At 42.0% G+C, this 27,824-nt stretch overlaps 1 pseudogene across 1 annotated transcript; it reads left to right on the forward strand.

Annotated features, from left to right (window-relative positions):
* On the forward strand, positions 1 to 26,818 carry LOC307125019 (zinc-binding protein A33-like; annotated as a pseudogene). The gene is made up of 6 exons (XR_013818698.1): positions 1 to 530; positions 3,337 to 3,432; positions 5,292 to 5,522; positions 5,662 to 5,684; positions 5,766 to 5,884; positions 25,905 to 26,818. The product of XR_013818698.1 is annotated as a zinc-binding protein A33-like (transcript).
* Positions 26,819 to 27,824: the final 1,006 nt, after the last annotated feature.

The following is a 27,824-nucleotide window of genomic DNA, read 5'->3' on the forward strand; positions in this document are numbered from 1 at the left end:
TGAAGAGGAAATATTTTCAAGAAGGATTTTAAATTGAATTTGTTTCTGAACAGACAGCAGATCTTTGTGAATCTCAGTGTTATTCATTTTTGAAACCTTGATTCAGAAAGTGAAAGTAAAGCTCAGATTGCTGGAGCTCAAACAGAGAAAATGGCTTCACTGTCTGAAGATGATTTCTCTTGTCCCGTGTGTCATGAAATCTTCAAGGATCCTGTTCTTCTGTCCTGTAGTCACAGTTTCTGTAAAGTGTGTCTTCAACAGTTCTGGAGAATTAAGAAAGCTCAGGAGTGTCCCGTCTGCAGGAAAAGATCCTCAAGAGGTGATCCTCCATGTAATCTTGTGTTAAAAAACTTGTGTGAGTCGTTCCTGAAGGAGAGAAATGAGAGGCGTTCATCAGGATCTGAGGAGCTCTGCAGTTTACACAGTGAGAAACTCAAACTCTTCTGTCTGGAGGACAAACAGCCGGAGTGTTTAGTGTGCAGAGATTCACAACAACACGACAATCACAAATTCAGACCCATCGATATAAGGTAAAACAGATTTACAGATAAACACTAGTTTAAACTTACAGTATGTATTATATATGTTACGACCGCTAGGGGTCAGCTGTAACAGGAAAAGAAAGAGAGTCTCACTACCTGAGAGAAGTCGAATAACAAGTGTTTTATTAATAATAAGGGTTTAGCTTCAGGGGTAGACAAGGCCAAAATAACAAACAAAACAAACTTCTTTTTAGAAACTAAATTAAAGAAAACAAAAATAATCTAATCTAATCTAATGTCTGATAAGGCAGCGAGGCAACAAGTCATGCCTAGGTTTGTGGACGCAGCAGAAGAGTGTTTGGGGCGGTCCTTAGATCAGGCAAGGCAAGTTTATTTGTATAGCACATTTCATAAACAGTGGCAATTCAAAGTGCTTTACACAGAAATTAAATTAAAATATTCGTAAGTGAATAAAAAAAAAAAAAAAAATAATAATAATAATAATATATATATATATATATATATATATATATATATATATATATATATATATATATATATATATATATATATAGTATAACCCTTATCTGGAGTGGAAGAAAAATGAGAGTCAGATTTACGTTAAAAATATTTGTCAGGTAACTTTGCGTTTAAACATTAGCCTTACAGACAAATCTTCCTGGACTGAACCACCAGGGCTATCTCAGATCTATCCGTCAGAGCAGATCTAAACGGATCGTCCTCGCGCTGGAGGGATTTCGATTTATCGCCTCTCAACCTCTTCCACCCAGACAGCCTTAACAAAATAATAAAAATAAATACAAAATAAAAAGTACAATTAAAACTAAAAATAAAAACAGGGTTAAATTGAAACATATAAATTAAAGTGCAAGCAGTTCGGACAAAGCACAGAGCTCATTCAGTAAATGCACAGCTGAACAGATGTGTTTTGAGTCTGGACAGATGTGTTTTGAGTCTGGACAGATGTGCACAGATGTGTTTTGAGTCTGGACAGATGTGCACAGATGTGTTTTGAGTCTGGACAGATGTGTTTTGAGTCTGGACAGATGTGCACAGATGTGTTTTGAGTCTGGACAGATGTGCACAGATGTGTTTTGAGTCTGGACAGATGTGTTTTGAGTCTGGACAGATGTGCACAGATGTGTTTTGAGTCTGGACAGATGTGCACAGATGTGTTTTGAGTCTGGACAGATGTGCACAGATGTGTTTTGAGTCTAGACAGATGTGCACAGATGTGTTTTGAGTCTGGACAGATGTGTTTTGAGTCTGGACAGATGTGCACAGATGTGTTTTGAGTCTGGACAGATGTGTTTTGAGTCTGGATAGATGTGCACAGATGTGTTTTGAGTCTGGACAGATGTGCACAGATGTATTTTGAGTCTGGACAGATGTGCACAAATGTGCTTTGAGTCTGGACAGATGTGCACAGATGTGTTTTGAGTCTGGACAGATGTGTTTTGAGTCTGGACAGATGTGCACAGATGTGTTTTGAGTCTGGACAGATGTGTTTTGAGTCTGGACAGATGTGCACAGATGTGTTTTGAGTCTGGACAGATGTGCACAGATGTATTTTGAGTCTGGACAGATGTGCACAGCTGTGTTTTGAGTCTGGACAGATGTGCACAGATGTGCTTTGAGTCTGGACAGATTTGCACAAATGTGCTTTGAGTCTGGACAGATGTGCACAGATGTGTTTTGAGTCTGGACAGATGTGCACAGATGTGTTTTGAGTCTGGACAGATGTGCACAGATGTGTTTTGAGTCTGGACAGATGTGCACAGATGTGTTTTGAGTCTGGACAGATGTGTTTTGAGTCTGGACAGATGTGCACAGATGTGTTTTGAGTCTGGACAGATGTGTTTTGAGTCTGGACAGATGTGCACAGATGTGTTTTGAGTCTGGACAGATGTGCACAGATGTGTTTTGAGTCTGGACAGACGTGCACAGATGTGTTTTGAGTCTGGACAGATGTGCACAGATGTGTTTTGAGTCTGGACAGATGTGTTTTGAATCTGGACAGATGTGCACAGATGTGTTTTGAGTCTGGACAGATGTCTTTTGAGTCTGGACAGATGTGCACAGATGTGTTTTGAGTCTGGACAGACGTGCACAGATGTGTTTTGAGTCTGGACAGATGTGCACAAATGTGCTTTGAGTCTGGACAGATGTGCACAAATGTGCTTTGAGTCTGGACAGATGTTTTTGAGTTTGTATTTAATCAGCATATCTGCAGTGTATTTAGGTACTTGGGCGCTGATTGGTTGGGTTCACGCAGCATTTTATTTCAACCGGCATTTTTAAAAGTCTTTTGCGAGGATCGTTCTGCGTTCAGTAAATATCAGTCTTGCTCTTTCTGTCCGATGGTGCGTGTTCGTCTAAGCCATCGCACGGTCAATGTCCTTAATAGCTGATAATAACACATGTTGTCTTATTTTAAATCTAGCTTTACGAGCTTTCAGAATACGCTTTAGTATCAGTGCTCGTCTCTTTTCCGCCGTTTTGTTAATGACCTCTTTATTAAACCAATACATAACTACCAAAAGCAGCGCTGCTTGCATCTCCTCCACTTGTTATTGTTGCAGACAGAATCACGCAAAAATTATTACTGTCCGTCTCTGACCGGGAGGAGCAGTCGAGTACATCTCTGGACTAATAATTTGCCTAATCTTCTCTGTACTTTAGAACGCAGTGGAAACGCAGACAGTAGCAGATCTGAGGGGAAAAAAGTTCCTGTAAAAAAAGTTCCTGGTACAAATTTTTCTGGGTAATTTCGGTGGAAATGCGGCTTTAGTTGAATTTCTGGTATCTTGAAGACTTTCTCTTTAAATCCCAGGAGGAGCTCAAAACAGCAGTGAAGTCCTTACAAGAGAAACTCAAACACAATGAAAACATTAAAGGAGAGTTGGAGAAAACAGTTCAACACATCAAGGTGAGGATTGAGTCAACTGTCATGTTTACAAGTTTGATTAGAAGTGATTTGTCATAATTACATGTTCCTTTATTGACTCAAACACACACACACACACACACACACACACACACACACACACACACACACACACACTGTTTGTGTATAATGATGATCTCTGTCAGTTGGTTATTCAGCAGTGGGCGGGACTAATGCACCAGAGCTAATCCCATTGGCTAGTGCTCACCTTTCACATTTTCATTTTAGCTCATTATTTTGGGCGAATGCAGATCATGTGATTAATATTCATGAGTGCAACAACCTGTTAGCACAACATTATGCTTCTACCTGAGGATTTGATTGATAATGTGTATTTTCACACTACACACACAGAACATCTACTGCTACAGTTATAGTGCGTCAGAAAGTACTTAGTAACGCGTTACTCTAATTTGACCACTTTTTCCAGTAACGAGTAATCTAACGCGTTACTATTTCCAAACCAGTATTCAGATTAAAGTAACTTATCCAAGTCACTGTGAGTTACTTTTTTTGTCATTTTCCTTAGTAAAAATATTTATTTTTGCTTTCTTGTTGAGTCTCAGCAGGGGTTTTCCTGCATAGAGAATTACGAAGCGGCCGCTCCGTCAAATTTCTTGCCGCCTCCGTCTGTCGACAAAACTCAAGACAGGCAGTCACTTCAGATTAGGCATGTCGTGATAATTAAATAATCATCAGAAATATATATTGTCACATTATCCTTCAGCAATCATTATTAGTATATTATTATTTGCTAGTAGCCTACAAAGTCATCTAAAGCCATTCCATAGCTGAATGTCTTTCCTCCGCTGTAGCTGTCAATCATTCTCCATTCAGCAAAACTGCGCGTCGTTCGGTTCCAGTCAGCAGTCAGCGGTAAAGCTCACTCCATATGATATATTCCCGTTATAATACTTGATATGTTGATAAAATAATTTATCTTCCTGGAGTTTATCTAGCGGTTTCTGAAAGATGTTGTGCTCGCTACTCGGGTGACAACACAAGGACTATTAATTAGCATCACACGCACAAGAATTAAAAACTGTGAAGAAACAAATAATCAGTGAATGTTTGGACCGATATAGGCTACATAGTAGACTAGGATTTGTGGGCTCAACGCTCATCTTCTCTTTATGCCGTGGACTTTTCAATGTGCACTCGCGCTGCACTGCACACTGACTCCATGTTGCTTTAAGCGCATCATTCTGCACCCGGGATGCGCATAAGCGCTTTGTTGCCGCTCTGTTTTGAAGCGTTTCATATATTTTCATAGTTTTGTGCACTTAAAGATTATTAAAAATATATATTGTTCTCACGGATCGATCATATATTTGTTGTCCCTTTACAGAGCTGCACATTACGTTTACAATAAAATATAAATCTTGTAATTTTATATTATTTGTGTAGGCCCATATAATTATTTACATTCATATATAAATATAAATTAAAAATTAAATATAAATTGTTTTTCATAAATGTATTTAATAAGAACACAAAGTAATTTGTACCTTTTCATTAACATGTTTAGGGTTTTATGTTTAGTGTTTTATGTTTAGTAACATGTTTTATGTTTAGTGTTGGCAAAAACAGTTGTCATTTCTATGTTGAGGCGGCAGGGGTGTTGTCGGCAACTGATGAATGTAACTAATAAAGTAACTTGTAATCTAACTTAGTTACTTTTAAAATCAAGTAATCTGTAAAGTAACTTAGTTACTTTTAAAATCAAGTAATCTGTAAAGTAACTAAGTTACTTTTTCAAAGTAACTGTGGCAACACTGCTCTTCATGCTGCTCCAGAATCAGTTCTTTGAGATGATTGAAGTGAATGTGATGTGATTTCAGTCTCAAGCTGAGCACACAGAGCGTCAGATTAAACAGCAGTTTGAGAAGCTTCATCAGTTTCTCAGAGATGAAGAAGAAGCTACAATCACTGCACTGAGGGAGGAAGAGGAGCAGAAGAAGCAGATGATGAAGGAGAAGCTGGAGGAGATGAACAGACACATCTCAGCTCTTTCAGACACAATCAAAGACATGGAGGAGATGATGAAAGCCAAAGACGCCTGCTTTCTGAAGGTCTGATTTCACATCATTGATTGATTGATTGATTGATTGATTGATTGATTGATTGATTGATTGATTGATTGATTGGAGTTCTTGATTGATTGATTGATTGATTGAGTTTGTGATGATCAATGGTGTGTTTGTTCTGCAGGAGTTTCCAGTCTCAATGGAAAGGTGAGTGATCTGCTGGTGTCTCTGGTCTCTCTGGTTCTGATCCAAAGCCACTGCAGTTCTGACTCCTGAATGTTCTTCCAGAGTCCAGATCTCACAGCCAGATCCACAGATGGCTTCTGGAGCTTTGATTCATGTGCCACGGTACTTGGGCAACCTGCCGTTCAGAGTCTGGAAGAAGATGCAGGACATCGTCCAAAACAGTGAGTCTGGAGAAGATCTGAGCTCTCACACACACACTGGAAATCACACATGGGTTTCTCATGACACAAAAGCATGTGATTCTTGTGAATCTTCAGACTGAAACACTGAAGCTCAAATATAACATTGTGAACTCAATGAACTTCATATGTGTTTTTAAGATCCTCAAAGAGTTTCCATTATGATGGTTTTACTAGAGGAACTATTGACAGTCTCTCGAGATCATGAATAAAGTTATTAATTTCATAATCTCCTCAGATTCACAACATACAATTATTTCTTATTTTGTAACTTGAGAAAAAAAGTGAATTTTTTTTATTCCATAAATTGCTACTTTTCTAATGTTTCTTAAGACAAAACTGAAGAATTCGAAATCTTATAAAGAATGTTCTTAAAAATCATATTGTTATATTATAAAATATATTGATCAGATTTACCTTGAGCACATCATTAAATCTATACAAAAGTCCACTCTTCACAAATGGACTCTCAAACTCCCCCACCTCTGTTCGTGACTTGGACTTTTCCAAAACTTTCCGCGGAGTTGTAAACAGAAGATCAGTGAGGGAGGCTGCAGAGATGCGATTGTATAGAGTTATTAACATTTAAATTAGCCAGAAGTGCCATTAACAGTTTTGAGGATTGTGTGCGCGCAACTGATTATAAACATGATGATAATTTGGTTTGCACATTATGTTGTTGCGTAAATACCTTGTATTAATGCCATATAATCTCACTGTGATCTTTATCAGTATTTGATGCTGCGCTTGTATTGTATAGACTTTAAAGTGTCTCAGGGAACATGTACCAGCATGTTATTCATACAAGTTTGACGCATGCACAACCGAATAGATAATCTTGAAGTACAGACTGGTGTGAGACATAATGTTCTGACCGGACATCCTGTAGCCGTTCAATTACTCCCAACCAGGAATACAAAAGAGTAAAAAGCAGTTTTTACAAAATCCCTTATATTATTTTACTTATATATCCCTTCTATTTCCATATATTTATGGTCTATATATTGAAAAATATATAATGTTAATATATATATATATATATATATATATATATATATATATATATATATATATATATATATATATATATATATATATATATATATATATATATATATATATATATATATATCAAATCAAATCAAATCACTTTATTGTCACACAGCCATGTACACAAGTGCAACAGCAGGTGAAATTCTTGGTGCAGTTCCGAGCAACATAGTAGTCACGACATGACATGTACAACATTTAGAGCAGCATCAGATTACACTGATGCGCCCACAATTACTCACAGCACAGTAAACTCTACAATAAACAATAAATAATTTACACAATGTGAGTGTGGTTCTCACAGCTTTAACCAATATACACATACTTACAATATACATATACTTTAAACAATATACTTTAAACAATATACACACTAAAACATACATTAAACAATATACATTACGCTATAATAATAATAATAATAATATACAATGTACAGTATACATTATTATTCACAGTAGAGATCCAATGTGCAATAGGTGCTATATGATAAATAATAAATTATAATGAATGTGTATATAATGTGTGTGTATCTACAGTGGGTTGTGCTGAGTGATATTCTGTCCAGTGTGTGTTATGATCCTGATGGATCAAGAGTTCAGGAGTCTAATTGCTTGTGGGAAGAAGCTGTTCTGGAGTCGGCTGGTGCGTGTTCTGATGCTGCGGTACCGTCTGCCTGATGGCAGCAGTGAGAGCAGCCCATGGCTCGGGTGGCTAGAATCTCTGATGATCCTCTGAGCTCTCTTCACACACCGCCTGGCGTAAATGTCCTGGAGGGAGGGAAGCTCACCTCCGATGATGCAGCTGGCCGTGCGCACTACCCTTTGCAGGGCTTTGCGGCTGCGGGCGGTACTGTTGCCGTACCAGGTGGTGATGCAGCCAGTCAGCAGGCTCTCTGTAGTGCTGGTGTAGAAGCGTGTGAGGATGTGGCGGTTCATTCCAAACCTCCTCAGCCGTCGCAGGAAGAAAAGGCGCTGATGAGCCTTCTTCACAACGGCCTCGGTGTGGACGGACCATGAGAGTTCCTCTGTGATGTGGACACCGAGGAACTTGAAGCTGCTGACTCTCTCCACCGGTGCTCCATCGATGGTGATGGGGCGGTGTTCTCTCTCTATATATATATATATATATATATATATATAATACAGTATGTGTGTGTATATGTGTGTATGTGTGTGTGTATATATATATATATATATATATATATATATATATATATAAATATTTGATCATACATATATGGAAACATATTTTCTTTACATAAGGGATATGATGAGAAAATACTTCTTAAGATGTTGTTATTGGTATATTTGAGAACTTAAAGGATTAGTTAACTTTTAAATAAACTTTTGCTGATAATTTATTCACCCCCATGCCATCCAAGATGTCCATGTCTTTCTTTCTGCAGTCGAAAAGAAATTAAGGTTTTGGATGAAAACAGTCCAGGGTTTTTCTCCAAATAATGAATTTCAATGGGCTCCAAACGGTTCAAGGTCCAAATGACAGCTTCAGTGCAGCTTCAAAGGGCTTTAAACGACACCAGATGATGAATAAGGGTCTTATCTAGCGAAACGATCAGTTTCTGCAAGAAACCGAGCAGTATTTATGCTATTATTTTACCTCTTTTCAGACGAACGTGATAATCTCTGAGCTCCGCCATAACTTCCGCTAAGTGAGGTCAAATATGATCGTGGTCATAGATGTATACGTAGATACCTCATTAGTGCCTGCATGGATCAGTAGAATGAGGCATCTACAATCGATATATCTATGACCAAGATCGGAATTTGTCCTCACTTAGCGGAAGCACTGGCTGTGCTCAGAGATTATCACGTTCGTCTGAAAAGAGGTAAAATAATAGCATAAATATTTCTCGGTTCCTCGCAGAAACTGATCGTTTCGCTAGATAAGACCCTTATTCATCATCTGGTGTCGTTTAAAGCCCTTTGAAGCTGTAGCAGTACTGATTGAATCAGCCAGCTGGCAGGATGTCCAAATCTTGACCTCCTCATCAATATCTCTGACTCTGCTTATCAGATCATACTAAACAAAGGGTCTTTATGTTGACTGGCTATCTAACGTTAATTAACAACCAAACTTCATAGCCTCAAGGCATTCTTGTGACTTCCCAAACACACACCCTTTGTGCAATAGGCACACAATACATAGACACGGGACTGTTTGCGTGACTCCACGCCACACACATATACTTTTTGTGGGAATGAGCACACACGCACACACACACACACACACAGTTGAACACGCTGAACTTTCGAACACGCGCATACACACACACCCATTCAGCCATGTATGGATTTTCACCGAACTGCCTCAATAACGTTTAAATATATATATTTTGTTGTTGTAATGTCTTCATACGATGGATTAAAATAGCTAGGATGTTTACTGTATGTAAAATTAATTTTGTATGTCAGTAACTGTAAAAAATCCTGTATCTCTGTATTCTCAAATCGCAGAACGATAGTGTTTGGTATCTTCTCGATCGCAGAAACCCGACTGTACAAAATCTCGTTCACAAATTACCACAAGATGCATTATTACAAAATACCAGCTTTCCAGCTAAGACAGCTAAGAAAGAGGTTTAAAACGATCACCCCTTTGATTAGCCAAGAGGAGAGGGGTTCCAGGAAAGGACAAAGGACAATGAAAAACTTGCGCCTTTGGTCTCTCGTGCACGATTGGATCACTCCAGAATAAGGGCGTTAGCCATGACGTCCATAAGAACAGAGACTGACCATTAACTCTTTGCATTTTCGCCATTGAGAGAAAGAGCCCTGGGCATTCCGCCACCACGAGAGCGAGCCTCCCCGCCACGGAGAAAAGACCGGCAGCCTCCCTAAGCTTCAGAGAAATCCTCCTGGAACCGCAAAGATCCGCACCGAACGTCTCTGACAACTCAGATACTTACACACGAGAAGCCAGAGCAATGCAAGTATTGTTATTTCACAATCAAACTGCGTGTAAAAGGTTGCCTGAATTATTCCTGTTCACAGGAATGTTAATTTCTTGAGATCTCTTGTGAATAGACTGCCTCTCTCTCGCTCTCTCTCTCTCTCTCTCTCTCTCTCTCTCTCTCTCCCTTGTTAATTCTTTCTATCCATCATTCTCTTCCCCTTTATATCATTCGTTAAGTTTGATTTTTCCTTGTTGGTACCTTATTGTTTGTTTTCTCCTACATGTATATGCATATTTACCCCATGTGAATCGTAGCTTTGTATACTTTAGTTGTTTAATTAAAACCCAGAAATTTCATTGAATTGAATCTGTACAGTATTGTCTTGCTCACAAAGCTCGAAGTCAATGACACGTAAGATCTTAGCTACCAACTAAGCTTGGTTTTCTTGTTACTATATTTCAGTAATACAAATTGTGCAAACATAGGGAATATTATTTGTCCTGATCAAGCAGATTAATGTTTCTTATAGTTTGCAAAATTGATAATTGATGAAGAAATCAATTTGGAGGGTTACTTTTACATGATTAAAGGTTCCGTTATAAATTAAAATTGATCTGTACAACAAGCAAATCATATTCATAGACTCATGAATATTTACACCATTTGAATTAATTATTCCCCGAAACTCATTGTTGTTACATATCTGGTGAAGAATGCGGGCAGTCTTTCAAACTTTGTTTTTGTGAGCATATCAATATTCATATTCATGTGTAATTGTGGGTATTAATATTATGCACGCGCGTTCCCATTCATTTGATTGAACTATGAGGCAAATCGCGAAAAGCGAACTCACTCACTGACTAGGCACAACGCCGAGCTCAGCTTAAGCATATTAACAGATGCTAAATTGACAATATTATACATCCTGCAGAGATAAAGAAATCTCTGTACAGCCTGTACATGTGTAATATTGTTTATCCCACTTGATTTGAACGAAGAAATCTTCTGTCAAGCGGAAGATTGAAATTGAGCGAGTTTCCTCTTTTCAATAATAGGCCTAATATAATATTATATCGTTAAGATAAACGATAACTCCTGGTTGAACATTGGCGTAGCTGACCAAGATCGAAGACCTAAAATATTTAACTCATACATGCTGAAAAACCATCAGCCAGTTTGATAAATGTCTATGGGAGTTCTTTTAAATGTGAAGTAAGCGGATGTGAATTCCTGTATCCACATTTTTTTTTTCTGTGCCAATATAGCACAAAGAGACCCGCCGTGGTCTGATAAGTAATTGTGATTTGTGTTGATTGTGTGTGCAACCATTATTTGATTTTTGGTCGCACATGAGCAGATGTGAATTCCTGCATCCACACTTTTTCTGTGCCAAAATAGCACAAAGAGACCCGCCATGGTCTGGCGTAATGGTGATTTGTGTTAATTATATGTGCAACCAGTATTTGATTTTTGGTCACACACAAGCAGGTGTTGCAACTCCGCGGGCTAAACACCAGAGGGCAACCCGACAGCTCTCGAGTAACACTTCACCAAAACTTTATCCTGAACGGGCACAACAGCGCCATCTGGCGAGCAGGCCTCCTAACTAACTCTAGTCTGTGTGGACTCGACTGCGCCATCGCGTGGAGAATTTCGGATAGTTCTACTCTCCGCTATTATTTTGTCTTAACAAAATTTACTTCCTAAGTAGAGCATGTAAATTGTTTATTGATTACTGTCATAAACGTTTTCATTTATGCAATTTTACTAGCATTAGGCAGCAACCAGGTCTCCGTTCTCGCTGATTAAACACACTTTGAGTTTTTGAGTTTAAAAGGAAAAATTAATTTCCTCTAACTTAAATTGAGATTAGATCTTCAAGTCACTGACAGTCCGCTTGGAAGGAAGGATGCCACCGTGTGGCCGCACCCTGCTAAGTCAGCATACAGCTCTCTTGCTCTTTTCCACTTTCTTCCAATTCTGTATGAAGTGCTTATTCCTGTTTTTTCCGTTCTGATTATTAATTTTCCTTTTGGTTATTGATGATACTCCAACGTTAGCATCAATTGTTATAAGATATTTGGACTTGCTTTCTTTTATTTACATTCTCCTTACAGGTTTATTCAAATTTAAATTCTAAACTTGTTTTGAATTTAATTTGAATTAAGCTGGACTTCTCAATTGTGAATTATTATTATTATTTATTTTTTTTCTCTCTCTTTTGGGTTAGGTTCATTTTGATAATTACCAACAGTATCAAAGTTGCCTTCTGGTTTAATCATTATTTGATAGAAACCTTTGCCTTTGTCTAAATCACTCTCGATATAGGATTTTCCACTTCCTTTTCACCTGCAACCATAAATCACTTGATCCGGTAAACAAGAGAGTCTTAATTCGTTTTGATTTCATCTGTTTACCCTCTTTGTGTATTTATTGTAGGGATCACAAGCATCTGTGGTGAATTGAGAATCGTCTCAAATTGGTCTCCACGAGCAAAGTTGTCCGACCAGCGTGACCAGCACCGGCTGTGTGTGAATCTCAGTTTCTTTTACCTCTGTCCGTCGTTGCGGCCCGCAGTGGCGACATCAGCAATTTGACACTCCAAAGCCAGTCAACCAGTCCAGCTGACACACACAAGGCAATTTCTGGGACCAGTACCTAAACCGGGGCCTAAAAGTGGGCCACTCTTGAAAAAGAGGGTTCTAGGGAACGTGCTGATTTTGCTGTGCTGGCTGGCGGTTGACGGGTTGGTGTTGTCAGGTTGTGTTTAAAGTCATAAGCTGTTTGAGTGGGCGTAACGCGATACAGAGTAACGAAGGACCGAGGACACGACAGTTGGGTGGGAACGCCCGGAAGGCCGACTGCGCAGCTGGTTTCCCACCTGAGCGACCGCAATTCGCCCGGAATAAACTAAATGTGATAAAACCCACATTATAAGCCGAATGTTGGATACTCCCTCGAGTATAGCCTAAGCGTTTGGCCCACTTTTCTTCTCTAAGCCGCACCCTCTTCTTAGGTTTCCTACCACGATAGGCCCTATCAGAAACTCTTACGAAGGGTAGCAGGTTTAGTCCTTTTAGTGTTTCTCCAACACTCCCATCGTGCACGCTCATTCCCCTTTTTAGTGCAGACCAATTGTTTTTGTGTTTGTTTTCACTGTGCTCTTTCCTACCTTCACTGTCCGGACTGTTGTAATTTTGTTTCTTTCAGTTCACCAAGAGACCCCAAGGAAAGCTGAATAATAGTGGGACAACCGAGCAGCCGGCGTCACCAGGTGACCCACAGGGCTACCGCCTGTCAAAATATCTATTCCAGGCCGACCCAAAACTGGCCTGCCTAATTGCCTAACTGTCTACATCAGTTAGCCAAAATTCTTGACGACGACATAGTCCGTACAAAAGCTTGTTAACCTTAGAACAAACTTGCATTGGCCTCTTTGTGTGTGTGTGCTGTGTTTCTCTCGCCCACAGTGAACCAGTATGTCCCGTTCAGCCAGTCCAGCTGTCCCTTGGGATCGCCTAGCGGTATGGCTGGAAGCAATGACGAGCACTGTTCTGTCTAAGGACGCCAGTGATCTGCAACGGCTGAGCCAGGAGGAACTAGACGCAGAGCTAGACAAGCTTACGGCACATGACCCGACGCAGAGTTACTCTCACAAAGAACTGGCCAAGATCCTCGAGAGCCTCACCCACAACCTTCACTGCATGAAAAGTGAGATTTTCGACCCCGTAAACGCCTGTATACTCCCTGAAATCTCCCTAATTTTCGGCAGTTTTCGACAATTTAGAGGCAGCGAACGTCGCGTTCGTCTGTGCCACAAATTGTCGTAAACGAACCATGACGTAGGTGGAGAGCCCCCCGCTGAGAGACCGTGCGGAGGTGCGACGCCTCTAATTAGCATATGAATAGCAGCGAAACCAGAGAGTCAACGGCCAGACTTGAATTTACTCACGCACTATTGGCTGAAGCCACTACATTTTAAAAAGAAAAATCCCTCGTGATTGGTTGGCAGATCACTGCAAACCAATCATTATTGGTCCCCCTGGCTCATTATAAATGTAAACCCCAATAATATTAATAAATATATAATTTATGTTGTAATAATTTGTTTTATATTAATGTTATTGTGCTATGAAGTATTCATACCATCAAGGAATATATAGGAAAATTATACGGACCGTGCCGTTTATTCAAAGAAAGAGCATTTATAAGCATACAGCTGTTCATTCAAAGAAAGGGCTTCATTTATAAAACACAGCTGTTTATTCAAAGAAAGAGCTTTATTGTTAAACACACAACTATGTACAGTGCAGCAGTAATGTAATGTAATGTAAAGTTCGGCGTGCTCCAGGCTGCGAGAGCGCGGTGGCCGCACAATCCATCCAGACACCCCGTCAACAATGCGTCTTCCTCGTCAAACATGAGTTCAATGGTCGCGGACTTCCAAACGTCCACCTCATCCAGCACACTCTCGCTTCCAGCAACTGTAATACAATCCATAAAGACAATAAGCAACCTGAACCTTTCCGCCTGCGATGTTAGTTCAGGTTGTTTGTATCTGAAGCTGCGGCGTGTCGATTCATAATACGTCTTACAGGCAGCTGGAAAACAATTACATGAGACTGGTATTAATAAAAACAGTCACGGTAAAATTAAACTAGGAATGAGAAACACATTAGAAGTTACTTACACACAATTTCGTCGTGATCAGCGGTTAAATCTGGACTCGCGGAAATCGCTCCAAGCAGATAAGAGCTCACGGCTTCGTTATGAGGCGAGGATAGTCTGTGTAAACAAAATGTGCAGTTTTAAGCTCGGATCTATTAACGCACCCATTTCCTTATACAGCTGAATAAAAGTATATTCTTAAAAACGTAACGTTACATTACCCATGCTCTGGTTCATAGCGCCTGCAGTTTGCCTCAGAGTTGTGAAGACGAAGACAGCCTCCTGAAAATTAGTCGAAAAAGTTGGTCGCGTCCAGGAGTTGAAGACGGCGTCCTGTCATTGTTGATCACGAAAAAGGAAAGCAGCAAAAAAAAATAGGAAATGTAAAAAAAAAAAAAAAGGTTTAAAGCTCGTCTTCTACGCGTCATGGCCATGACCTCGACCTCACACGTCATTGGACTAGGGCTCTACTATGGAACGCGCCCGGGGCCAAATCTCTTTATACGAAACGCGTGACTTATGACTGTTTCAACACGCACTGTTTGTCCGCGTCAACGCAGCAATTTTTTACGTGTTTCTTTTGTATGTGTAGACACGCACATTCTGGTCGTGTAACAGGCAAACACACACAGTCGACGCACAGTTTTAACATGTTAAGAAGACACATTTGAACGTGTTTCTTAACGCGCACATTCTGTACATGTCGAAGTGTAATATATATATTTTTTTAAAGCAGACTTACCTTTAGATGTAGCCTAGGCTACATACATATTAATATAAGATATTAATTAATTGCTTAACTGACTACTGTGCTAGAGTAAAGTAGCCTAATGTTACAATGTATATTAAGTAAATGCTTAATATTATACAATTATTATAATTTATCTATATGGGTTATTGTTTGTTTTTTAAAGTTAGGCTATATATAATTTCTAAAAGTATATATAGGCTAATTTACACAGCACATATTTATAACTGAAAACACACACACACACACACACACAACTTTATTCACTTTGACATAATAATGTTTTTCTAATTTGGTGTTTAGTTTGTTTATACTGTTCTGTCTCTGTTTTGTTTCCAGGAACATCTGATGAGTGCTATGATAAAATGACTTCATTATATTTAAAATATGTTTTGATATACATTTTATTTATATTATTAATATTTTATTTACCCATAAACGTGTCTTTAGGAAGCCATAAGTTATAGAGACAAGAATAACTTTTGCCATTTAAATGCCACATTAATTTACTGAGGACCCATACAGCCAATGATCATGTGTGAAAACACTTATACATAAATTGATCACTTAGAAATCAAAACTAAGGTTTGAGAAAGAAAGAATATGCATTCAACAAAATATATTGTTTCATAGCAGCTTCAGTAACAAGTTCAAAACAAATTCTGCTGTAAACCGGCTCTAACAAGCCAATATAGTGTCAATATTCAGCTCAAGTGACTTCAGTGTTGATTCAGTTCAGCTGATTTCAGTTCAACTGATTTCAGTTCAACTGTAAATTCCTCAGTTGTGCATATTTGTGTGTAGTTAGATATATGCAAAAACAACATTTTTGGAAGATTTAAAATAGTTTTGCACAAAGTGTTGCTTTTGCAAGCGATGTCTGATGTTTTGCATGTTTTATGTTTTGTGTTTTAAAACAATTTTTTAACTCGCGATTTACTAGATTAGGCCTACTCTTGGCATAATTTAAACCCTGTCCAGGAAACCACCTCTTGAAAATCTGCATTGATAATTCATAAAATTTAAATGACAATTACAGAAAAACACAATCTGACTTAACTATAAACACACAAACTTGTACTTTTCACATTTATGATTAATAGCCATTTAAAAAATCATTCACAGTGCAGGGTGGAAAAATTAATTTTGGTATGTAAACTGTATGCTTTACTTGATTTATTTGTGTGCTTTGGTTCATTGTCTTGATGCATCACATAACCTCTCTAAAGGTTGAAGACATGAACTGCTGTCCTGTATATTTTTTTTTTTACATAACATTGGTTATTGCTAATGACATACAGAGTAATTAATCTACACTGTGAGCCCGGACAAGTTGAATCTACTTAAAAAATTGGAGCAAACTAGTTGCCCTAAAAATTTTGTAATGTGAACTAAAACGAGTACATTTAACTTAAATTTAAGTTAACATTTGAACTTAAACTTTAAACTTGTTTTAGTTAAAAAAATTCAGAACCTAGATAAAACTCCCCCTGCTGCTACTCTGATTTGCATTTGTGTAGCTCACAGCATGTTCATTTACATGATAAAGCCTCCCCTAGAATTAAGGGGAGGGGGGGGTCATGGGGGGACAACTGCCAAGCAAGGCCCACGTCAATTTCCGACAATTTACGGCAGTTTTCGGTGTTGCCTGCAAATTGCTGTGCACAGTCGTAAACCTGAAGTTCCACGGCAATCTACAGTGCCACATACTGACGAAAATCCCACTTTTCATGCAGTGCTTGTCGCCCAGGCACGGCTAAGAGAAAAGAGCCACACTGACCTGGAACAGGAAGCGGCAGCTTTAAAGCTCCAAGCCGAGGAGGCCTGGAGAAACCAGGCCCTCATCCAGCGTCATCTAGATCAGCTACTTCTAGAGACCGAGAAAGAGGGTGAAACGGACACAGAACAAAAGAAAGAAGTAGAAAGACTTCGAAAGACCCTGGAAAATCTGCGTCTGGACACAGACCGCAGAGAGCAATCGGAGAAAGACACCAGGGAAAAACTCAACGAACAGCTCCGGCGAGGCGAAGCTCTCCTAGACTGCTCTTAAAGACAAAGATGCTAGAGCCAAAGCCTCCGAAAAACACTTGCAGGCTGCCCAAGCCGAGATCAATGAGCTTGTCCAGCAAAGACATGAGCTCAAAAATGAACTTGACCTTGTTCACAGAGAACTGAAACATGCATATAAACTGCAAAGTGACCGGGGAGGGGAAACACACCACACAGAGTTTCTCCCGACCAGCTGGTCCGCACCTTTTTAGCCAAGAACTAAGAGCTAGAAAGGGGGGTGACAGTCCACCGTTCCGACTGTCACCCACTAGCCTCCACTAATCCCCGCCAGCAGCGGAGGAAGGGAAGCCCTTCCAGGAAGTCAGGGTCAGCAGCCACGTATCTCATAAAGACCTTGACCAGCTGGCTAGGAATATCCCTACGTTCAGCCCAGACCCTGCAGGAGGACACGACGTTCACGCCTACTTGCATGACATAGACTTTCACCTGCAGACTGTCGCTAATGCGAACACTTAGGACAGATTGTAACTACTCAGAATCACGTCTAACCGGGACGTACGTAGCTTTCTAGACCGTCAACCAGAGACTGTCAAAGCGGACTAGTGGCAGCTACGACAAGCTCTAATTCGTGAATACTCTGATCCAGAATCAGACATGGGGCTCATTGCTGCTGTGGACCTCAGGCAAGGCCAACTTGAAACCCCACAGAACTTTTATAACCGACTGCGACGTGTATACTTCGGCGCACGGAACGAACCAGGCATGGAGGAAGACCTTAGCTTCAGAACCCTGTTCCTCCAAAACCTTCAACTGACAATTAATCTGTCAAGACACAGAGGTCACGGGAACTCCTGCAGCCAGCTTCAAGTTTACCACTCTGCACATTTCAGCTCACCATAGACTCTGATACCTACAGCCCCAAGGTCATGACTGACCTGCAGCTGAATGATATCACCACAACAGACACTATTCTAGCACTATGGGCAGACAACTCAGCCATTAGTCTCTCACTGTTCAACTCAATCAGTGAAAACGCACCAGATCTGCCTTATTCCGCCAGCAAGCGCACCCGTTTCCCTTTGAAGCCACACCCCTCCTCTATGGTGTCCGCCGAAGGAATCTGTGCGCTGCGCTTGACATGGAATCACCGGTGCCTGGTCCTTCCGGACCCGCCCCACGATGTTTACATTGGAGCAGACATTTTGGTTCGCCTCCGGGCTCTGGTGGACACGTTTAATGAATTGGTATGGGCCCCATCGACTTTACAGTAACACGTTTCCATCAGTCATGACAACCTCATGTCGGGACCGACCATCCCGGAGGTCTGCACCCTAGTCAACGAAAAAGGAATGGTGATACCGGCATACACCAAAGGGGTCGCTGTTCGGCTCAACATGCGATGTGGTCAAACCTTAAACCACACGCTGGGTTTCTTCCAACCCTCACCTGAGTGTGTGGAACTCGGACTCACACTCGAAGTCACACCCCTCACTGAAGTGTCATCTCGTGTAGTCTACATCCTCTTCAACAACTGCACAGCAACTGACATCAACATTCCCAAGGCCTACCGGCTGGGATGGCTAGTGAGCCATGACTTTCATGACTTTGAACTTGTACTACCCATCATTGGGCCCATTCCACCTGCACTGATACCCGAAGGGAGTACAGATAACACACTGTTCACTGCACCCTTCAAGTTCATTGCCATCACGCCTGTCATGCCGATGACCAAAGACCAAGTGTGCCGAACGAAGCTGACCGAGGACAGTCACCTCGCAGTATACACAGTCTCCCACCAGCCTGTCGGCGAGACTGATGAACCTGTTAAACCTCTCAATACCAACCTGACTGATGACCCACATACGGAGGAACCGTACCCAGGTTTTGAGTCCCAAGTACAGCAAATTCTACGAGACGCTGATGCGCTCCAGAGCGAGACAGACCGTCAAAGACGAGTCCTTTATAAGTTCAAAGAATCATTTGCCAAAGACTCTTTAGACTGTGGTCTCCATGCTTGAGAAAGGTGCATCCATCCTTGCAACAGTACCTATTCGAGTCCAATCTGGCCGGTTCTGAAATCCAGCGGCAAATGGAGACCCACAATTGATTATCGGAGACTGAATCAACAGGTGCCGTTGTCAAGATGGCCTATGACCCAGCTAGAACAAGAAATACCCCGAATCAGGGGAGCCACAATCTTCTCTACACTTGATGTGGCCTCTGGATTCTGGACCATTGCGGTGCACCCAGAAGACCAACACAAGCTAGCATTCACATTCGGCAACTGACAATACACCTTCAACAGGTGTCCGTTCGGCTATGCCAACTCACCAGCTGAGTTCAACATCTTTCTGAATAAAGCCTGCCCAGACGCCAGAGTAAGAGGCAACCTGATCTATGTAGGCAACGTTCTCATGAAGAGCACAACGGTGGCCGATCACCTAAAAGAAATAGACTATGTTTTGAACCAACTATCCGCAGCCGGTGCCAAGCCGGTGCCATGGCCCTCCAGGGACGCAACGTTGAGGCACGATATGCACAGAATCACAAGTCTGCACTGGGCAATGGCCTGGCTGCATGCCAAAACTGCTCTGATAATACGCCTGCTGCTGCAGCGGATGCACAAGAACCCCAACAACAACAACTGACCTGCCACAGATACTTCGAACCGAATGCGTGCCAGGGCATGCCCACGGCCTACGTCGATGGGTGCTCCTACAACCACGATGGCATCCTCAAGGCAGGTACAGGAGTGCTGTGGGTGAGCGATCAGCCATACCCACCACAACGCTTCAAGTTGGGTCCCCAGTCATCGCAATATGCAGAGATAGCAGCTATCCTCATAGCCCTACAAATCGCATCAGCCCATGACATCAGAGAACTGCTCATCTGTTCAGACTCTAACTTTGCCAGACTCAGTTTCGTGTGCCACCTTCCAAGCTGGAAACAGAATAGTTTCAAAACCACCAACAACAAACCAGTCAAACACCAACACCTGTTCCAGGAATGTGACAACATCACAAGAACACATGACCTGACAGTGTATTGGAAGGTAAAAGCACACTCAAAGCTACCAGGTCTCGACAAAGATTTAAATGACCAAACTGACGCCCTCGCCAAGACGGGCGCACTACACGGCGACATGTGGGTACCCCCAAACCCCACATCCAGCCCCAACGTTGCAGTGCTAACCCGCAGCAAGCGACCGGCACTGGCTACAATGCCCGCCTCACAGCCGCTATCGCTAACTCCGCAGATTTCCAACAACGACATTGCGGATATGCAAGCCTCTGACACTGCAATAAAGACAATTATTGACAACCTCTCTGACCCCTCCTGCCAGCCTATCTCTGACTCTGAGCTCACTGATGACTCAGGCCTCAGACACATGTTGTGTATACAGGACAACATTCTGTGGTTTGCGCCCGATGACACCACAGCGCCAAGGCTTGTGGTGCCACGGTCACAAAGGAGGGCGGTGCTAATGTATGCCCACGACACACCATGTGCTGGACACCACGGCACCAGAGCCACGTATGACACACTGAAGCAGGTGGCATATTGGCCCGGGATGCAACAAGATGTGGCAGAGTATGTCAGAGAGTGCCTGGTTTGCTGCCAGTTCCAACCAGCAAACCCGAACCACAGAGCCCCACTGCAATGCAGAGGGATCACGTTCCCGTGGTCAGACCTCTGCCCAGGTCCGCAAGAGGCAACAAGTACTTCATCACGGTGGTGTGCCAGTTTACCAAATGGGTAGAGTGTCTGCCAGCACCCAACGACACCGCCCAAACCACGGCATACCTCCTGATGAACCACATTTTCTCCCGGTTTGGATTGCCACTGAGAGTCAACTCAGACAGAGGCACCCATTTCACGGCCGAGATCATGCAACAGATCTGGAAATGCCTAGGGGTACGGGCTAAACTTCACATAAGCCACCATCCAATCTTGTCCCTAGTCAACAATCAGGTCGAAAGATCCAACTGAACGGTGGTCGCCATGTTGAAAAAGTATGTGTCTGCTAACCAGAAGGACTGGGATATGAAACTCCCCCTCATTCTGATGGCTCTCAGAGCTACCCCGCAGGAATCGACACGGGTGTCCCCCTTCAAACTCATGACTGGGCGGCAGATGACTCTGCCACTTCACTTGCTGTACCAACCCGGAGACTCCAATCTTGTCACCGCTTACACCACATTCCAGTACCTTGAGGAGCTCCATAGACACTTAAAAGCAACCTTCGCTTTTGCCCAGCAACACCTGCAGAAAAGTGCTGAAGGTCAGAAAGCATATTACGACCGGAAAGCATCACACCAGGAACTGGATGTGGGCAACAAGGTCTTGTACTACAGCTTCAACCCGCCACCTTTGACAGGGCCCCGGCGGTTGTCAAAGAAATTTCTGCCTCACTGGACGGGACCTCATGAGATCGTGAACAAACTCTTCCCAGTAGCATACCAAATCCAGCTAAACCGGGGACACAGAGAATCAGTTCTCAAATGGGTCCACCGGAACCAGATTAAGAGACATGTTGTCACTAGCAGAGAAAGACAGGGAGGAGCCAATGCAAACTAAACTCAACCGCTGTAACCGAAGCAGAAAGACTGTCCCATCCAACCCGGGACAAACCTTGCTGACCTGTTCCTTCTCTCTCTTGCCTGTAATAGGATGCAGCTGTGGATCATCCTCCTGTGCCTCCAGTCAACCAGAGGCCAGCCGCCACCAGACATCATCACCCCAGGTCCAGCCTCGGGCATTGTATTGAGAGGACAACCGGGGCTCCTGATCACCAATTGCCAGACGCACACCCAGAAAGTGTACGTTCGACTCGACCTCCGCAACGTCTACAGAACACACCACCCCCACGCAGTAGCCCAGTACAGCTGGGCCGGTGCCCGTTGGACAGAGGATTCTCTCCTCCATGCAGAGGCTGATGTCAAGCACATGCTCAACCAACTGGAGAAGATGACAGTCACCCAAGCGGAGTTAGGCGGACCCAACCGCCGCTCCAAATGGTTCCTGGGAGCGTTGCTCGGAGCCGCCGCTGGAACTCTGTTTAACATTGGCATGTCCAGTGTCAACGCCGTAAACATAGCCACGATAAGACGGCATGTGGCTGAAATTCAGACTGAACTTCCACAGCTAAAAGAGCAACTCACCACACAGAGTGCAGCTCTACAAACCATCGGCAAGACATTGAGAGGAACCTAGGTAATTCTAAACACCCACAGTGTCCTGTTGAACCAGACTGTGAACTCCATGAAACAGCTGTTTACAGTCTTCCAGAATGACTTTGCTCAAACGCAGCTGGTCACCGCCTTGATGACTGACATGCTACGGGAAGTAAGCTCCTCCATCGACAGCTTAGCCATGGGTAGAATCCCACCATACCTTATACCCTTAAGCCTGGTGCAATGTGTGCTGGCGTCTGCTATCAATGCACCCACCGACCCTCTGCAAATACACCTTGCCTACTCTCTGGGTAGCGCCATTCCCCTGGATGTGGACCCCGAGCAGAAGGAGATGGGCTTCCTTCTTAACTTACCCATCATCGAGTCGAGCCGAATTTACCGACTCAAAGACATTGTCAATGTGGGTTTTTAGAAGGGTAACACACACCTTAAGGTGCGCACTTCCGAAGTGGTCGCCTACCACGACAGCGATACACAGCTGTACTTAGCCCCGAACCTGCACATGTGTACCCTGTCTAAAGATATTCATTATCTCTGCCCCAGCAAGCCATTCCTCAGAGACAACACCGAGGGAATCTGCGGATTGCAACCGATGATCAGTGACACTTGCTGCCCTGCTGACGCCACGCCTCGTACCCAAGTCACCGAGACACAGGCAGAGATCGTAGGTGACAGGTGGCTCATCAACACTCCGGTGCGTACCGAGACGCTGATCTACGACCAGCATGACACCGCCACCCGCATCAACTTGCTTGACCAGAGCATGTGGATCCAGGTACCGCGAGGGGCTATCCTCCACCTGGACGATTTGGCTTTGTACCATCTTCCGAGTGAAGAGTATCAGTCGGAGCTAGAAATCCCAGCCTTTTTCAAGGACCACAACTTCACTCTATATCCAGAACTAGAATGGTGGATTGAAAAAGGGGGGCCTCAGCTCATTGACATTGCTCCCCTCGACACAGCCCTCCAAGCATTGTCTTGATTGCCTATTCTGAATACCTCGCCTGTTGTCCAAACCTGGACCGCAGCTGACACTGCGCTATGTATCTCTATGATCATCGGCCATACCCTAACCCTGGGAATAGCCTTCCTTCTGTACAGGAAATTCTCTAAACTCACTACAGCTGTATCTGGAGGTCTCCGATGGAAATCCCGGGGGGAGGTTCCCACGCCAGAAGCAGATGCGAACCTCATCGAGCTGGCTCCTCAGCCATAACGAACACCTGCTCTCCAACCGTCCTGATTCACCTGCCATCTGACCACTGTGATGAGGGGTTGTCCGATAATGTCCATAGGACATCATCCGACAAAAGGGGGGACTGTAGCAGTACTGATTGAATCAGCCAGCTGGCAGGATGTCCAAATCTTGACCTCCTCATCAATATCTCTGACTCTGCTAATCAGATCATACTAAACAAAGGGTCTTTATGTTGACTGGCTAACTAACGTTAATTAACAACCAAACTTCATAGCCTCAAGGCATTCTTGTGACTTCCCAAACACACACCCTTTGTGCAATAGGCACACAATACATAGACACGGGACTGTTTGCGTGACTCTACGCCACACACATATACTTTTTGTGCGAATGAGCGCACACACACACACACGCACACAGTTGAACACGCTGAACTTTCGAACACGCACACACACACCCATTCAGCTATGTATGGATTTCCAGAAAAGGACAAAGGACAATGAAAAACTCGCGCCTTTGGTCTCTTGTGCGCAATTGGATCACTCCAGAATAAGGGCGTTAGCCATGACGTCCATAAGAACAGAGACTGACCGTTAACTCTTTGCATTTTCGCCATTGAGAGAAAGAGCCCTGGGCATTCCGCCACCACGAGAACGAGCCTCCCCGCCACGGAGAAAAGACCGGCAGCCTCCCTAAGCTTCAGAGAAATCCTCCTGGAACCGCAAAGATCCGCACCGAACGTCTCTGACAACTCAGATACTTACACACGAGAAGCCAGAGCAATGCAAGTATTGTTATTTCACAATCAAACTGCGTGTAAAAGGTTGTCTGAATTATTCCTGTTCACAGGAGTGTTCATTTCTTGAGATCTCTTGCGAAAGGACTGTCTCTCTCTCTCTCTCTCTCCCTCTCCCTCTCCCTCTCCCTCTCCCTCTCCCTCTCTCTCCCTCTCTCTCTCTCTCCCTTGTTAATTCTTTCTATCCATCATTCTCTTCCCCTTTATATCATTCGTTAAGTTTGATTTTTTCCTTGTTGGTACCTTATTGTTTGTTTTCTCCTACATGTATATGCATATTTACCCCATGTGAATCGTAGCTTTGTATACTTTAGTTGTTTTATTAAAACCCAGTAATTTCAATGAATTTAATCTTTATTGTCTTGCTCACAAAGCTCGAAGTCAATGAGATGTAAGATCTTAGCTACCAACTAAGCTTGGTTTTCTTGTTACTATTTCAGTAATACAAATTGTGCAAACATAGGGAATATTATTTGTCCTGATCAAGCAGATTAATGTTTCTTAAGGTTTGCAAAATTGATAATTGATGAAGAAATCAATTTGGAGGGTTACTTTTACATGATTAAAGGTTCCGTTATAAATTAAAATTGATCTGTACAACAAGCAAATCATATTCATAGACTCCTGAATATTTACACCATTTGAATTAATTATTCCCTGAAACTCATAGTTGTTACAAAGCTGTACTGAAGCTGTCATTTGGACCTTGAACCTTTTGGAGCCCATTGAAGTCCATTGTATGGAGAAATATCCTGGAATATTTTCATCAAAAACCTTAATTTCTTTTCGACTGCAAAAAGAAAGACATTGATATCTTGGATGACATGGGGGTGAGTAACTTATCAGCAAAATTTTATTTAAAAGTGAACAAATCCTTTAATAATTGTTCAATAATTGCACTTTGGATCATTCAAAACGTTTCTTTTCTTAATAAGATTTTCATGAATCCTGAATCGATTTTGAAAGGGTTTCTAGAAGACGTGCTTCATGAATCTTCATATTTCTATGTTTCAGAAACACAATGATGAGGGTCTGTTCAGATAATGATGTGTTTACCAGAAGAACCTGCTTCAGTTACACTGAGATTTATTACATCTGAAAATATTAACATGATTGATTATTCATAACTAACACAAACACAACTGACAGAAACAAAGTATTTTACACACACACACACACATCGGTTTCTCTTGATGACACAAAAATGTTTGAATCACACATTTAATGTTTGTCTCTGATGCCATTAAACACTGATGATAAAAATGAGTGTGTAACTAAAAACACTGACAGTGATCAGAGGAAAATGTCTGATGTGTTTGATCAGGACGAGTCTCATAATTCATAATAATCTGTGATTGGTTCACTCATGATCATTATATGAAGATCAGAATAAAAGCAGCTGTTGATTGTGTCTCATCAGCTCCTGTGATTCTGGATCCAAACACGGCTCATCCACGCCTCGTCCTGTCTGATGATCTGACCAGTGTGAGAGACATGGGGAATAAACAACTGCTTCCTGATAATCCAGAGAGATTTGACTGTTATGACTGTGTTCTGGGTTCAGAGGGTTTTAACTCAGGAACACACCGCTGGGATGTGGAGATTAAAGAGAGTGGATGCTGGAGTCTTGGAGTAACTACAGCATCAAACCAGAGGAAGGGAAGTGATTTCTATAACACTGATGTCTGGTGTGTGCAGTACGGACTGGGTTGGGGTGGTTTTCCTGTTGAACAGAAGCTTGATCGTGTGAGAGTTGATCTGGACTATGACGGAGGAAAGGTGTCATTCTCTGATCCTGTAACTAACACACATCTACACACATTCACAACCACCTTCACTCACACACTCTTTCCATTTTTCTTCTGTTGGTTTTCCTCTCTGAGGATCTTACTGGTCAATAGTCAGTAAACGTTACACCTGTAGGTCTGGATCAAGCTGATTTCAAGGAGAGCTGGTGCGTCTCCTCTCCTCTCTCTGGGAAAAGGCTGGATGTGAGGAACAGTTGAAATTATTTAAATGTTTTACGAGAGAAAATGTTTTCAAAGAACCGTATTCAATACCCCAAAAACATTTATGATAGTATGAACTAAGATAATATACTGTAAAGGACTCAGACGAATACTGCGGTTTAATGCATTGACTAAATCAACCAAATGCTGTACTGGAACACAGAGTAACACCGAGATAACACCAAGCGCTCACTAGCATTACAACTAAATCTAGGAAACAGTTTTAAGTGGAAAGGGGAAAACAAACATGCACATAATTACAACCCCAAATCAGAAAAAGTTGGGACAGTATGGAAAACGCAAATAAAAAACAAAAGTGATTTCTAAATTTACTTTGACTTGTATTTCATTGCAGACAATATGAACACAAAATATTTCATGTTTTGTGTGGTCAACTTCATGTCATTTGTAAATATGCATCCTTTCCTGTCATTCAGACCTGCAACACATTTAAAAAAAAAGTTGGGACAGGAGCAATTTAGGGCTAGTAATGAGGTAAAATGGTTAAATAATGATGTGATTTGAAACAGGTGATGTCAACAGGTGATTGTAATTATGATTTGGTACAAAAGCAGCATCCAAGAAAGGTCTAATCCAGTTTTCCAACAAATACGTGAGAAAATTATTGAAATGTTTAAAAACAATGTTCCTCAAAGAAAGATAGGAAGAGATTTGGATATTTCACATTCAACAGTGCATAACATAATTAAAAGATTCAAGGAATCTGGAGGAATTTCGGTGCGTAAAGGACAAGGGCGCAAGCCTAAGCTGAACAACCGTGATCTCCGATCCCTCATGCGGCACTGCATCAAGAATCGTCATTCATCTATAAGCGATATCACCACATGGGCTCAGGACTACTTTGGCAAACCTTTGTCAAGTACCACAATACGTAGTTACATCCACAAATGCCAGTTAAAACTGTACTGTGCCAAAAGGAAGCCCTATGTTAACAGTGTCCAGAAGCGCCGTCGACTTCTCTGGGCTCGGAGGCATCTGGGATGGACCATCACACAGTGGAAACGTGTACTGTGGTCAGATGAAGCAGTATTTCAGGTATTTTTTGGGAGGAATGGACGCCGTGTGCTCCAGACCAAAGAAGAAAAGGATCATCCAGACTGTTACCATTAACAAGTCCAAAAGCCAGGGTCTGTCATGGTATGGGGTTGTGTCAGTGCCCTTGGCAAAGGTAACTTGCACTTCTGTGAAGGCACCATTAATGCTGAAAAGTACATAGAGATTTTGGAGCATAATATGTATATATATATATATATATATATATATATATATATATATATATATATATATATATATATATATATATATATATA

This window comes from Gobio gobio (genome assembly GCF_949357685.1).
Source record: "Gobio gobio genome assembly, chromosome: 1".
Taxonomy (NCBI): Eukaryota; Metazoa; Chordata; class Actinopteri; order Cypriniformes; family Gobionidae; genus Gobio; species Gobio gobio.